At 41.1% G+C, this 12,082-nt stretch overlaps 1 pseudogene; it reads left to right on the top strand.

Moving 5' to 3' along the window:
* Positions 1 to 4,714: 4,714 nt before the first annotated feature.
* LOC143549108 (short-chain dehydrogenase reductase 3b pseudogene) lies at positions 4,715 to 7,096 on the top strand (annotated as a pseudogene).
* Positions 7,097 to 12,082: the final 4,986 nt, after the last annotated feature.

Genomic DNA, 12,082 nt, shown 5'->3' with positions numbered 1-12,082 from the left:
CAGGCGTCCACTTGAATTGGCTTTTCTTTAGGCAATTTCTCAATGTGTTAACGAATGGGGTAGATTTTCTTGCATGGTTTGCTAGGAACCTGTTGATTGATACCAATCTACCATTCAATTTTTGAACTTCTTTCATGGTGGATGGTGAGGGCATGTCAAGGATAGCCTCCACCTTCTCTGGGTTCACCTTGAAACCATCCTTGGTGACCATTACACCGAGAAATTTCCCTTCTTCTACGCCAAATGTGCATTTGCTCGGGTTGAGCTTCATGTTTACTTCCTTTAGGCGCCAAAGGGTTTCTTCTATGTCTTTGAGCATTTGTTTTTCCTCCCTGCTTTTAATCACCAAATCATCCACGTAGACTTCTAGGTTTCTTCCAATTTGCTCGTTGAAAACCGCATCCATGAGTCTTTGGTAAGTGGCTCCTGCATTCTTCAAACCAAAGGGCATTTTTGTGTAACAGAAAACACCCTTGTCAGTTCTGAAGGCAGTCTTGTCCTCATCTTGTGGTGCCATTTGAATTTGGTGATAGCCCTTATAGGCATCCAGGAAACATTTGAGCTTAAATGGCGCTACATAATCTACCTTCGCGTCAATGTTTGGGAGGGGGTAACAATCCTTTGGACATGCTTTGTTGAGGTCCTTGAAGTCAATGCACATCCTCCATGACCCATTGCTCTTCTTTACCATCACAGGATTGGCTACCCATGTCTGGTATCGTATTGAGCGGATGATGTTTGCGCGCAGTAGATCCTCTACTTGCTCATTCATGGCCTTTGCCTTCTCATCCCCCATGACTCTCTTCTTTTGAGCAATTGGCTCTACAGACTTGAACGTGTTGAGAGAATGTTGCGCCAGGTCTCGCGGAACCCCAGTCATATCAGAATGTTGCCACGCGAAGACCGACATATACGTTGTGAGCAACCTTTTCATTCTCAACCTTGTGTCGTCTGATATCGTAGCTCCAATTGTGATTGTTTGCTCTGGGAATTTTGGGTTGAGAATCCATTCCTCTGGCGCGTTGTTTGCCATTGGAAGTTTCATTCTCCCTTCCCGCGGTGTACTTGTCACTGCGCACAAATGATCTCGGTATACAAATGTTACACCTGTTGGTGTTGGGAACCCCAACGCACCGTGCGCTGGCGACGGTATGGCGTTGAATTGGGCAATCGTTCCTCTACCCAAGATCATATTGTAGCATGAAGTGGTGGGCAAGACCAAGAAGTTGACAATTTCAGCTCGCTTGTGTTTCTCATCCCCCATAGTTAGTTCAAATTGTATCTGACCTAGGGGGTGAATAATTTCATTTGAAACACCCGAGATTGGTGCATTCACAATGTCGAGCCTTGCTTGATCTGCTGGATCCAACTTCCTGAAACATTGCTCATACATGATGTCTGATTCACTGCCGGTGTCCACCAGGACTTTTGACACCTCATAATGAGCAATGTGTGTAGTGATAACTAGAGGACTGCTGATAGACGGGCCTCCTCTGATTCTTGGGAAGATTACTTGTTGCTCGCGCCAATCTCCTTGGACTTGCGCGCTTCTCTTTCTCGATCTTTGCCCTTGCCTTCCTCCCTCGGCTACACAGATTCTTTTGAACTTTTTACTGGCTGAGGCTCCATCTGGTTGTTCATTCTCTGGTCTTGGGTTTTTCACCAGGTGAGCCAACTTGCCTGATTTCACATCTCTTTCAATCGCATCCTTCAAATGGTGGCATGCATCGGTGTTGTGCCCTGTGGACTTGTGAAACTCATAATACTTGCCACTGTTTGGTGGTCCCTTATAGTGTAGTGGCTTGGGGCTTTTAAACTGGACATTCTCTGTGCTTAACACTTGTGAAGGCGTTTTAGTGAGGGGAGTCCATATTCTTGGTAGAGGTCTGTTAGGCTCTCTGCCGCCTTCCCTCTTGTCACCCTCTCCGCGATTACGAATGTCTTTTTGGGGCTGGGGTGAACTTGGTTGCGCCTGCTTTTCTGCGGGAGAAAAACTGGTTTGTTGCAACCTGGACCATACAGAGTTTTGTTTGGCCCTCCTTTCGTTGTTGCGCAGTGCTTCTGCTTGATGCCCTCTGTCTCTTGCTCTATCTTGGGCAATTTGTTTTTCATTTCGCTCGAAGACTCGCGATGCTTCCATTAGCTTGGCCCAAGTGGTTGGCATGCCATCTCTGCTCACGAGAGCTCTGCGGAGTTGGTCACTGCGCGCACCTTGTATAAAGGCCACGCGCAAGAGTTGCTCAGTGATACCTCCAATTGCAAGAGATTCCTGATTGAAACGGGTTATGTAGTCTTCAATGGTTTCATCATTCCTGCGCACGCAGTGCATGATGTCATCGGGGTCGCGCGTGTGTCTGCGCTGCTGTACGAAGTGAGCCTGGAACTTCTCCAATAGCTCTTCGAACCCATCGATTTGTCCAGTCGGCAAGCTTTCGAACCAGACACGCGCTGCGCCCGTGAGGCAGCGAGCAAACATGTGGCACCATGTTGGCATCGTCCAGCTTTCTAGGTTTACAGTGTTGTAAAAACCTTGTAAGAAATCGTCTGGATCTGTTGTGCCGTCGTACTTGCCCAAACCACTTGGCATCTTGGTTTTGTGCTGAATGGGAGCCTTCGCGATGCGCTCAGTGAATTTTGAATACTTCACCAAGATGGCTGGCCTGTATGGTGTGGTTACGTCCACTTGCCCTCTCGCTGGTGGGTTGTACGGTGTGTACAGATCCATATCGGCTTTGGCTCCAGGCGCTATGTTCATGTGTGCGCGGAGCTGTGAGCCTCCTGCATGAGTATCTCGCGTCTTCCTCATGCTGTGCACTTCTTCATCACTAAAATCAGCGTGTTCAGTGTGAACAGAATGACCATCTTCCGGCGCGCGCGTCCTTTTTGTTGTTCCTTGAATGGTTTGCTTATCAAACGCGAGCCTTTGTGTTAAGTCGGCTAACTTTTTGTGTTTGACCAGCTCATTGTATTTGTCCATTAAACGTCGTTGTTCGTTTATGAGCCATTCTTTAGGGTCATTGGTTTCAACTTCTGGACCCATTGGTCCTTTTTGTTTCGCGCCAGTCAGATTTTGGAACGTGAGATCGTCTGGAGGAGTTTCAGTCTGGCTATGAGGAGTTGTGATGAAGGGATGGTTACTGGTGGTGCGCGCAGAATCACGCGGCACCCTCAGAAACTGCTGTCCCTCATTAACATCCTCAGGCTCAATATTCTCCAGAGCTTGATCGCTGTTTCGAACACCAGAAACCATGGTAAAGTTTTTCAGAGAGAACTGATGAGATGGTGATTTTGTTGCCGTTGTAACAGGTGATGGCGCCAATGAAGAAACGTGGATCGACTCACTGGTAGACGATCAACTTTCCTCGGGTATGAGTATGCTATTTCACCGATGGTTCTCCGGAGTATGAATTCTTCCACCTACAAAACGAGCAGCACCGTGAACTTACCCCTCAGAAAGGGACAGAGGGGTCCTCTTTGGGGTAACCCTCCGGTGTGAGAATAAGAGATTGTAGGAGAAGATAATAATAATCTGAGAGTAAGGAATTGGAATGTATTTTCTTGCTTACCTCCCCTTGTGGAGGTGGTGTGGTATTTATAGTGCTAGGGTTTCCAATGATTGGACTCAGATCCCATTAGGGCCTTTTTGGCCTCCTCCTATCGCTTTGCGCCACGTGTCCTTAGGACACCTGGTGCTTTTTCATTGATTATTCTCTGACCCAGGTATTTCACCTGACCCATGTGCAATCACGTGGTAGCACATGGGTTTTGCTGAGTTGTCCACCTTTCATTGGCAGCTGTCAACATCAGCATATTCTTATTCCCTAAAGGATACCTTCTGGAAGGTTGTCTGGCGAGCACAATCAAGGTTGTCCTTATCCTGATTTGGATAAGGACGAGGTTGATTATGTGCATGTGTGATATGCGCCTATCCTGAGGATGCGCGAGGTCTTCTCTTTATTCTCACGCGCAGATGTTTCATGCGCAGATGTGATATGCGCAAGCATATGTAATATGCGCCACGCGCAGATGTGATATGCGTGAGCATATATGATGCGTGAGCATGTGATATGCGCCACGCGCAGGTGCGCCACGCGCAGATGTGATATGCGTGAGCATATATGGTGCGTGAGCATGTGATACGCGTGGGCATATATGATGCGTGAGCATATATGATATGCGTGAGCATATGTGATGCGTGAGCATATGTGATATGCGTGAGCATATGTGATATGCGCCATGCACATAGGTTTTGGCTTTGTGTCTTCATGATATCTTGATTTCAAGCCTCTTGTCCATATCTTGTGGGTTGACCCGCCCCGCTCGATGTTAAGGCGGGTACATACCTCTTCAATCTTTATTTAAGCTCACAAGTTTTTATATCGTAATTTATTCGAAATAAGCTTATAAGCTAGCCTATATAACTTAAAAAATAAAATATGTCACAAATCTTTGAAGACCATCTAAGCTCTATGACTATACTAACGAGATAAAGTAATTGCACATCAATAATACAAACATTCATAATGATAAGCCAATAAATAAAACAATCAATAAACACAATTAAAATGTAGCGCCTTAGCAAAAAAGTTGTCTAACCCTAAGTAAAAAACTCAAGATCTAGCTACTTGTGGTTTTAAATCCATATAAAACAAACAATAAACACATGATATACATGTTCGTGTTCGTGCTGTTACACATAAAAAGAATAAACCTAATGGCTGATGATGAAAGGTAGACTTTGCGTTTCCCTTCTTGGATCTAAACCATGGCATCTTCTTCGATATAGGTGTTCATTATTCGAATTAAACACAAACAATCAGCGTAACGTAAACCCAACCGAACTTGAGTTTGAATCGGGGTTGCATCTAAATTGAACCGATGACATCTTCTCTAATACATGTGTTCATTTTAATTTGGTTTTTAAATTTTTGAATCGGGTTTGCATCCAAATTGAACTCCTAATACGTTTAAAATTCATGAATTGAATTTGTGATTTTCAAACCAATTCAACCTGAATTTTCAAATTGGAATTATTTAGCTTTCACTGTTTTATTAAAAAAACATATATTTTTTATTTATTAAACACATACTTTTTATTTCTTGTCATTCAGGTTATTTAATAGAGAGTCATGACTAAACACTAGTCAGATCTGAAGCTTTTAATAGTGATTGATAGATATAACGAAATTAGAAAAAAAAAAAAAAAAAAAGGTTAAACAGTCACGTAACTCCTTACGTATCATTGATATAAATATTATATACACACGTTTATACGCTACTCTAGTTGGGTTTTCATTAAATATATTTATACTTTATTCAAAGTTCCATGTGCATTTCATCTTTCCAGTGTGTTATAATAGGGTTCTTTCTCTTTACTAGCCATTACGTAAAAGAAGGAAGGGAATATAGAAATCATTCACTGAGATCCACCCATCATATCCTTTCTTTAACCCATAATCATTCATCCCATCAGCAGCTATGACCAACAAGCCCAGGTTAATTAACTTACTTGTTTAATACTTCAATTCGATCATCTTCTTCATATCTCACATTCATGTCCGTATATCGGTCATCTATACACACCGTCTGACATCTAATCCCACATCATTTCAAATGGTTGCCTGGATAGAAGTCGGAAAACCATTTCGGTTAAAAGTTCTCAAAGTTTGTCTATCTGTGGCTACAACGGCCATCCGGATATTGGTAGGACGACCGTTTGTGACAAATATATTTTAAAGTTTGACCACTTATGGTCAAAACTATGATCATGATATTGTTTTGACCAATGATTTTCAAAGTTTGACTTTTTGGTGAAAAGTGTTGTGTGAGTGTTTTGTAAATGACGGTTTGATGATGTGAAATCAGACAGAGGCAGGCCCGGCCTAAGGGGAGGGCGACGGACCCAGTCCCACTCTTCCGAGAGACCCATAATTGTTAAAAAATAAAATCTATATTTTATATATATTTCTGTTTTTAACGCAAAATCTTACAAAATTGCTCTTTGGTTGAATAGATGGTGTTTTAGACTATGAAAACAAAGGTTATGAGTTCAATTCTCACTATTAGTGTTCTTTTTTTTTCAATATTATTGGCAAAATTGTCAAATTATCTATTACATAATTGAGAACATGATTTTAGAGGGCTCGATTTTTTACTCGTCTCAGACCCCAAAGTTTTAAAGTGTTTTCGGAAACTGCCTTAGATAGAGGTGTTGTAGCTAAGCATCATATGCTTCATATGGTACATATATAAGCATTAACATTTACATATCTTTTGTAATATTTACTAATCATCCTATGGTATATATACATGTATGTGAAGACTGGAGGGTAAAGTAGCCCTTATCACCGGTGGCGCAAGCGGCATTGGCGAAGCGGCCGCCAGGTTATTCTTGGAGCATGGAGCCCATGTCGTCATCGCCGACGTCCAAGACGACCTAGCTCATCATCTCATCACCTCTACGGACTCCAACAACATCTCCTACTGCCGGTGTGACGTTAGAGACGAGAAACAAGTAGAAGCTGCCGTGAGCCACGCCGTCACCAAATACGGCTCACTCGACATCCTCTTCAGCAACGCCGGAGTCATGGGCCCCATGTCCACGTTACTAGACATGGACCTAGACGCATTCGACGACACCATGTCCGTCAACGTCCGTGGGGTGGCTGCAACAATCAAACACGCGGCTCGTGTCATGGTAGCTAAAGGCATACGCGGCTCTATTATATGTACCGCCAGCGTGGCGGCTTCGATTGGAGGAGCCGGTCCTCACGCCTACACGGCTTCTAAACACGCCATGATCGGCTTGATGAGATCGGCTTGCAACGAGCTAGGGGCTTATGGGATTAGAGTTAACTGCATTTCGCCGTTTGGTGTGGCGACGCCACTTAGCTGCGCCGCGTATAATCTAGAGCCGAGCCAGGTGGAGGCAAATTGTTGTGAGACTGGGAATTTAAAGGGGGTGGTGTTGAAGGCGAAACATGTGGCCAAGGCGGCGTTGTTTCTGGCTTCGGATGAATCGGTGTATGTTAGTGGACAGAATTTGGGTGTCGATGGTGGGTTTGCAGTGGTCAGTCATAGTTACTCCGTAAAGTAGAGACCGCATGATTTACTCTGAAACACGTGATTTAGAAGCACATGCTGACTTGCACCAATTTTTTTTATAATCCGTGAATTAGGGGATATTTTGATTTTTGGAAGATTGCAGTTTTCAAGTTGTGGAATTTTTAATGTTATATTAAATTGTTAATTTATAAAATTTGAACGTGTGATGAAGTAGTGGGGTGATGCTTGTTTAAGGGTTTTTGCCGGCTTAGAAGTACAAGAAAATATAAGTGCTAATGAGTTACTATTATCTTTGTGCAAAGTGTAAACTAGTAAACCCCGAAGCTAAATTAAGTAAAGTAGAATAAACATTAGAACCCATACAGGAGTACGAGAGCAATCCAAAATTAAGTACTTACCTAGACACATAATCAAATATTGATCCATTGCTAACCAATACAAGTTCCCCGTTTTGTCAGATTTATGTAACTTTCCGTAGAAGCTAACGAGTCTTGATATTGTTAAACCTAAACAAAGAACCAATGTAGACCTAGAATAACAAGATGTTCTATATTGGTCTTGAGGAACGCATAAAACAAGCAACATCACGTTTAACAACAATCAACATAAACAGATGTAACAAAACAATTCTAATTAAATCGGATGACTACGTATAAAGTTAATTATAACATATAGGGGAAAATAAACGTACAAATTAAATTAACGTGCTAACCTGTGATAATCAAGTAGTGCAATTATTTTTACAAGTAGTGTAATTATGTAATTATATCGTAGTGTAATTATAATTACGCTACACTATAATTACACTATGTTGGATATATAATTACACTACTTGATTCTTCTCACGTTAGCATGTTAATTTAATGTATTTGATCCAAACCCATAACATATAATCATAAAAAAAAATAACTATTAACTTATGTCATTCCAAATTAAGAGCTAATTATGTGTGGAACCCATGAAAGAGCTAATTTGCGGTATTATTATTGGCCTTTTGCATATCTAATATAATAAAGATCATAGGATGCTCCCTAAATCAAAATTAAGCTAATTAGAGGTGCACTATGCATGATCAGTTAATGCATGATTATTAGTATGACAAATTAACGTGAAGCTAAACACATATAAAGAGTCACGCGTACGCAATCACATGCTAATGTTTACAACCATTCACAATATCACATGTTCAACATGGAAAATCGGACAAACTGATTTTACAACTTAATTTAATAATCCCACGTAGTTCTGTGACAAGATGGTTATCCATACATATAATGTAGTGACTTGAATTGAATGGATAAATACTCCTGTCACAAGCTTCATTACTATCATTTAGATGGTTTACTAGCAAAGCTAAGATAATTAAGTAGCATATGTTACGAGTATTTATCTCATATTAATTGCTGAACTTGCGAAGTTCGATTTTGTTTTCATCTTGCATTGCATAGGCGAACACATCTGGACAGGGAGATTCGGAGACACCAAATGCAAAACAATGTACATTTCAATACATTAAATATGAAAACGGACGTAAATAACACCATTTTCAAAATAATAATAATAAACTAAAAATCAAGATAGTGGGGTAGCCGCTTATGCAACCTTTGTTTGTATTTCACTTGGGGGCTGTTTGGTAGTCTATTAACAGTCATTAAGAGGCTATCTCTTTATAGCTTATAACATATTAATGGTTAAGAGGTAGCATTAAGTCTGAGGCTACCTCTTAAACATTAATATGTTATAAGCCATTAAGAGGTAGCCTCTTAATGATTGTTAAGAGACTACCAAACAGCCCATTAAGTAAACACAATTGTTTTATATGACGCAGGTCTCAATGTATTCTTGGTTTTAAAATCATTTCACTGGTATAGTAGTGTATCAACACCCAATTATTAAACTGGTGTTACGAGACCTGTTATGGATAAACCTGACACACTAGAACGCTCTTGTTGACGATCTTTTGCTCAAACACCATCTAGGGTTCCTCGAGCCATGAGACGTGAGTGTAGCCCAATCTTTTGATCTACTGACACATAATATATAAGAACTTACCTATGGAAAAGTCTAAAAGAATGGTGTAGACAATAATTTTAAAAACATGTTGGTGTCTATGAAAGACATGCAATGATAGAGTTTTCTATTAAACGTTGCGATTTTATTAAGGGAGGTTCGGTAAATCTGATGGGGTGGCTTGGAGGAGATTTAATATAATAATGTTTCGTTTATTATTATAGATAAGTTAGTCTTATACGATAAGTTAGTCTTATCTTGATAGTTCTATTAAGTTGAATTCAAATTGTGTATTTGAACTTGAGTATGATTAGGAAGAGGGGTAGTATATAAACCCTTGATGTCAATGTATTATTATTAAGTTTTTCCAGTTCGTCTTTTCTTAATAATAAAAAGAGTTTGAAGTATTTGTTAGTCAAATAGCAATTGGTGTGTTCAATTCAATTGGTTGCAGCAATTTCTCTTTCTGTTCGTACAGTAGGTGATAAGAAGGGCTGCAATCTTGAGGTCCATGTTTTTGTTGTGATTCACTTGTGAAACTCATATTGTTTAACAAGTGGTATCAGAGCGCCAGGCTCACAAAAGTTTGTTCGTTACTGATTTTATCGGTCGAAGTCCAGCCAAGAACTTTGTTCATGGACAGTTACTTTCAGGTGATCGACCGGGTTGTAGATAGAAAAATCAAAGTGTGAGAACCAAAATCACTACTGTTCATTATGGCAGAATTTCAAGCGTCCGCTGCGTTTAGGAAACTGTACAACAGTAACTACAACACGTGGTCAACCTGTATGGTTTCGTACCTACAGGGGCAAGATCTTTGGGAAGTTGTAAACGGAGAAAGTACCGTCAAACCACGGGTTGATACGAATGGTGCTGTTCACAAGTGGAGAGTTAAAAAGGGAAAAGCTATGTTCACTTTGAAAACAACAATTGAGGATGAGCTGTTGGAACATATAAGGGATCTCGAAACACCGAAACAAGCATGGGATGCGTTGGCGTCTTTGTTTTCCAAGAAAAACGATACTAAGCTCCAATTGTTGGAAAACGAGTTGTTGTCGGTGACTCAGAAAGAACTAACTATACCACAATATTTTCACAAAGTTAAGCCTCTGTGTAGAGAAATTGGTGATCTCGATCCGCAAGCTCGAATTGTCGAGCTCGGATGAAACAGATTATTATGCATGGATTGAAACCGGAGTTTCACAGCTTTGTAGCAACCATTCAAGGGTGGCCGACCCAACCCACTTTAGGCGAGTTCGAGAATCTTCTTGCGAGTCAAGAAACACTTGCTAAATAGATGAGTGGAGTGTCGATGTCGGGGTTGGGGTCAGCGAAGCAAGAATCTGATGCATTATATGCATCAAAAGGAAAGTCAAAGTACTATGGTAAACGAAACTTTGGGAATCGATCAAAAGGCTCAGACGAACATAGGGCAGGTGGAAATAAAAGCCGGGAACAAAAGGAGTGGAATGGTGATAGAAAACAAACAGGTGGGTATAAGAAGAAACCCACATTTAAATGTTACAATTGTGGTCATCGAGGTCACATTGCCCTGGATTGTCCATCAAAGCCACAGGAAAAAGGAAATGTGGCAGCAACTGCACCGAGGGTCGAACCAACCTGGGATGTTGAAGCCCAATTTGTGCAAACAGAAAGTGTCGAAGTGGCGCAAGTCATGGTGGCAACTATCGAGACAACGAATAAGCGAATCTAAGATTGGATTGTCGATTCTGGATGTAGTAACCATATGACCGGTGATGTGTCTCGATTAAAAGACCCGGTAAAGTATAGAGGTAACCAAGTTGTCGTAATAGCCGACAACTCTCGACACAAGATCGAGCACATCGGAGAAGCGGAATTGTTCCCAGGAGTTGGAGGCAATGAATTGCCTTTAAAGGATGTGTCCCATGTTCCGGGAATGAAAAAGAATTTGCTTTCAGTTCCCCAAATTACTGAAACCGGAAGGTACGTTCTGTTCGGGCCAAAAGAAGTGATGATTTTCGATAAGTTTGAGACAAAATCACAACCTGTAGTGCGCAGGAAAAAGAACGAGTCTATTTACGTGCTGTCGGCCGGAACCGCGTTCGTAGAAAGGACGAAAACCAATCATAAGTCAGATCTTTGGCATCAAAGGTTAAGCCACGTGTATGACAAGTTAAAACTCATGATGACGAAACAATTGGCAATTGGTTTGCCTAATCTAGACGTTAATCTCGATGTAGTGTGTAGCGGGTGCTAGTATGGGAAGGCACATGAACAACTATATGAAAGCTCACAACACCGTTCAACCGTGCCTCTCGAGTTGGTTCACACCGATGTGTTCGGTGCTGTCAAACAATCGTCAATCGGAGGTAAACGGTATATGATTACGTTTATTGATGATTTTTCAAGATATTTGTGGACTAACTTTATGAAGGAAAAGTCGGAGGCGTTTGAATGTTTCAAAGAATTTAAATTAAATGCCGAACGAGAAACCAGGTGTTCGATTGTGTGTCTAAGATATGTTAATGGTGGAGAGTATACATCGAAAGAGTTCTCGGACTATTTGAAAGAACAGAACATAAAGCGCCAACTTACGTGTTTGAATACGCCTCAACAAAACGGCGTTTCCGAAAGGAAAAACCGTCACCTAACAGAGTTGTGTGGAAGTATGATGCACGATAAGAATGTTCCCGGAAGATTTTGGGCTGAATGTATGAAAACGGCTACGTACGTGAGTAACCGTTTGCCACAGCAAGGTCTGGATTATGAGTCACCATTTGAAAGACTGTTCAAGATTAAGCCGAATGTTAGTCATTTTAGAGTTTTTGGATGCGTATGTTATGTGTTCATCCCGAGTCATCTAAGACACAAGTTGGAAAAGAAAACGGTTCGATGCATATTTGTTGGGTGTGATAACGAAAAGAAATGATGGCGTTGTTGTGATCCGGTAACTGGGAATTGTTACGTGTCTCGAAACGTAATTTTTGACGAAGCATCTTCATGGTGGTCAACTAAATATGAACCA

Source organism: Bidens hawaiensis, unplaced genomic scaffold, assembly GCF_021521415.1.
Source record: "Bidens hawaiensis isolate Kalapana, Puna unplaced genomic scaffold, B.hawaiensis_p1.1 tig00015443_1, whole genome shotgun sequence".
In the NCBI taxonomy this organism is placed as follows: Eukaryota; Viridiplantae; Streptophyta; class Magnoliopsida; order Asterales; family Asteraceae; genus Bidens; species Bidens hawaiensis.
This window is presented reverse-complemented; position numbering and strand designations above follow the sequence as displayed.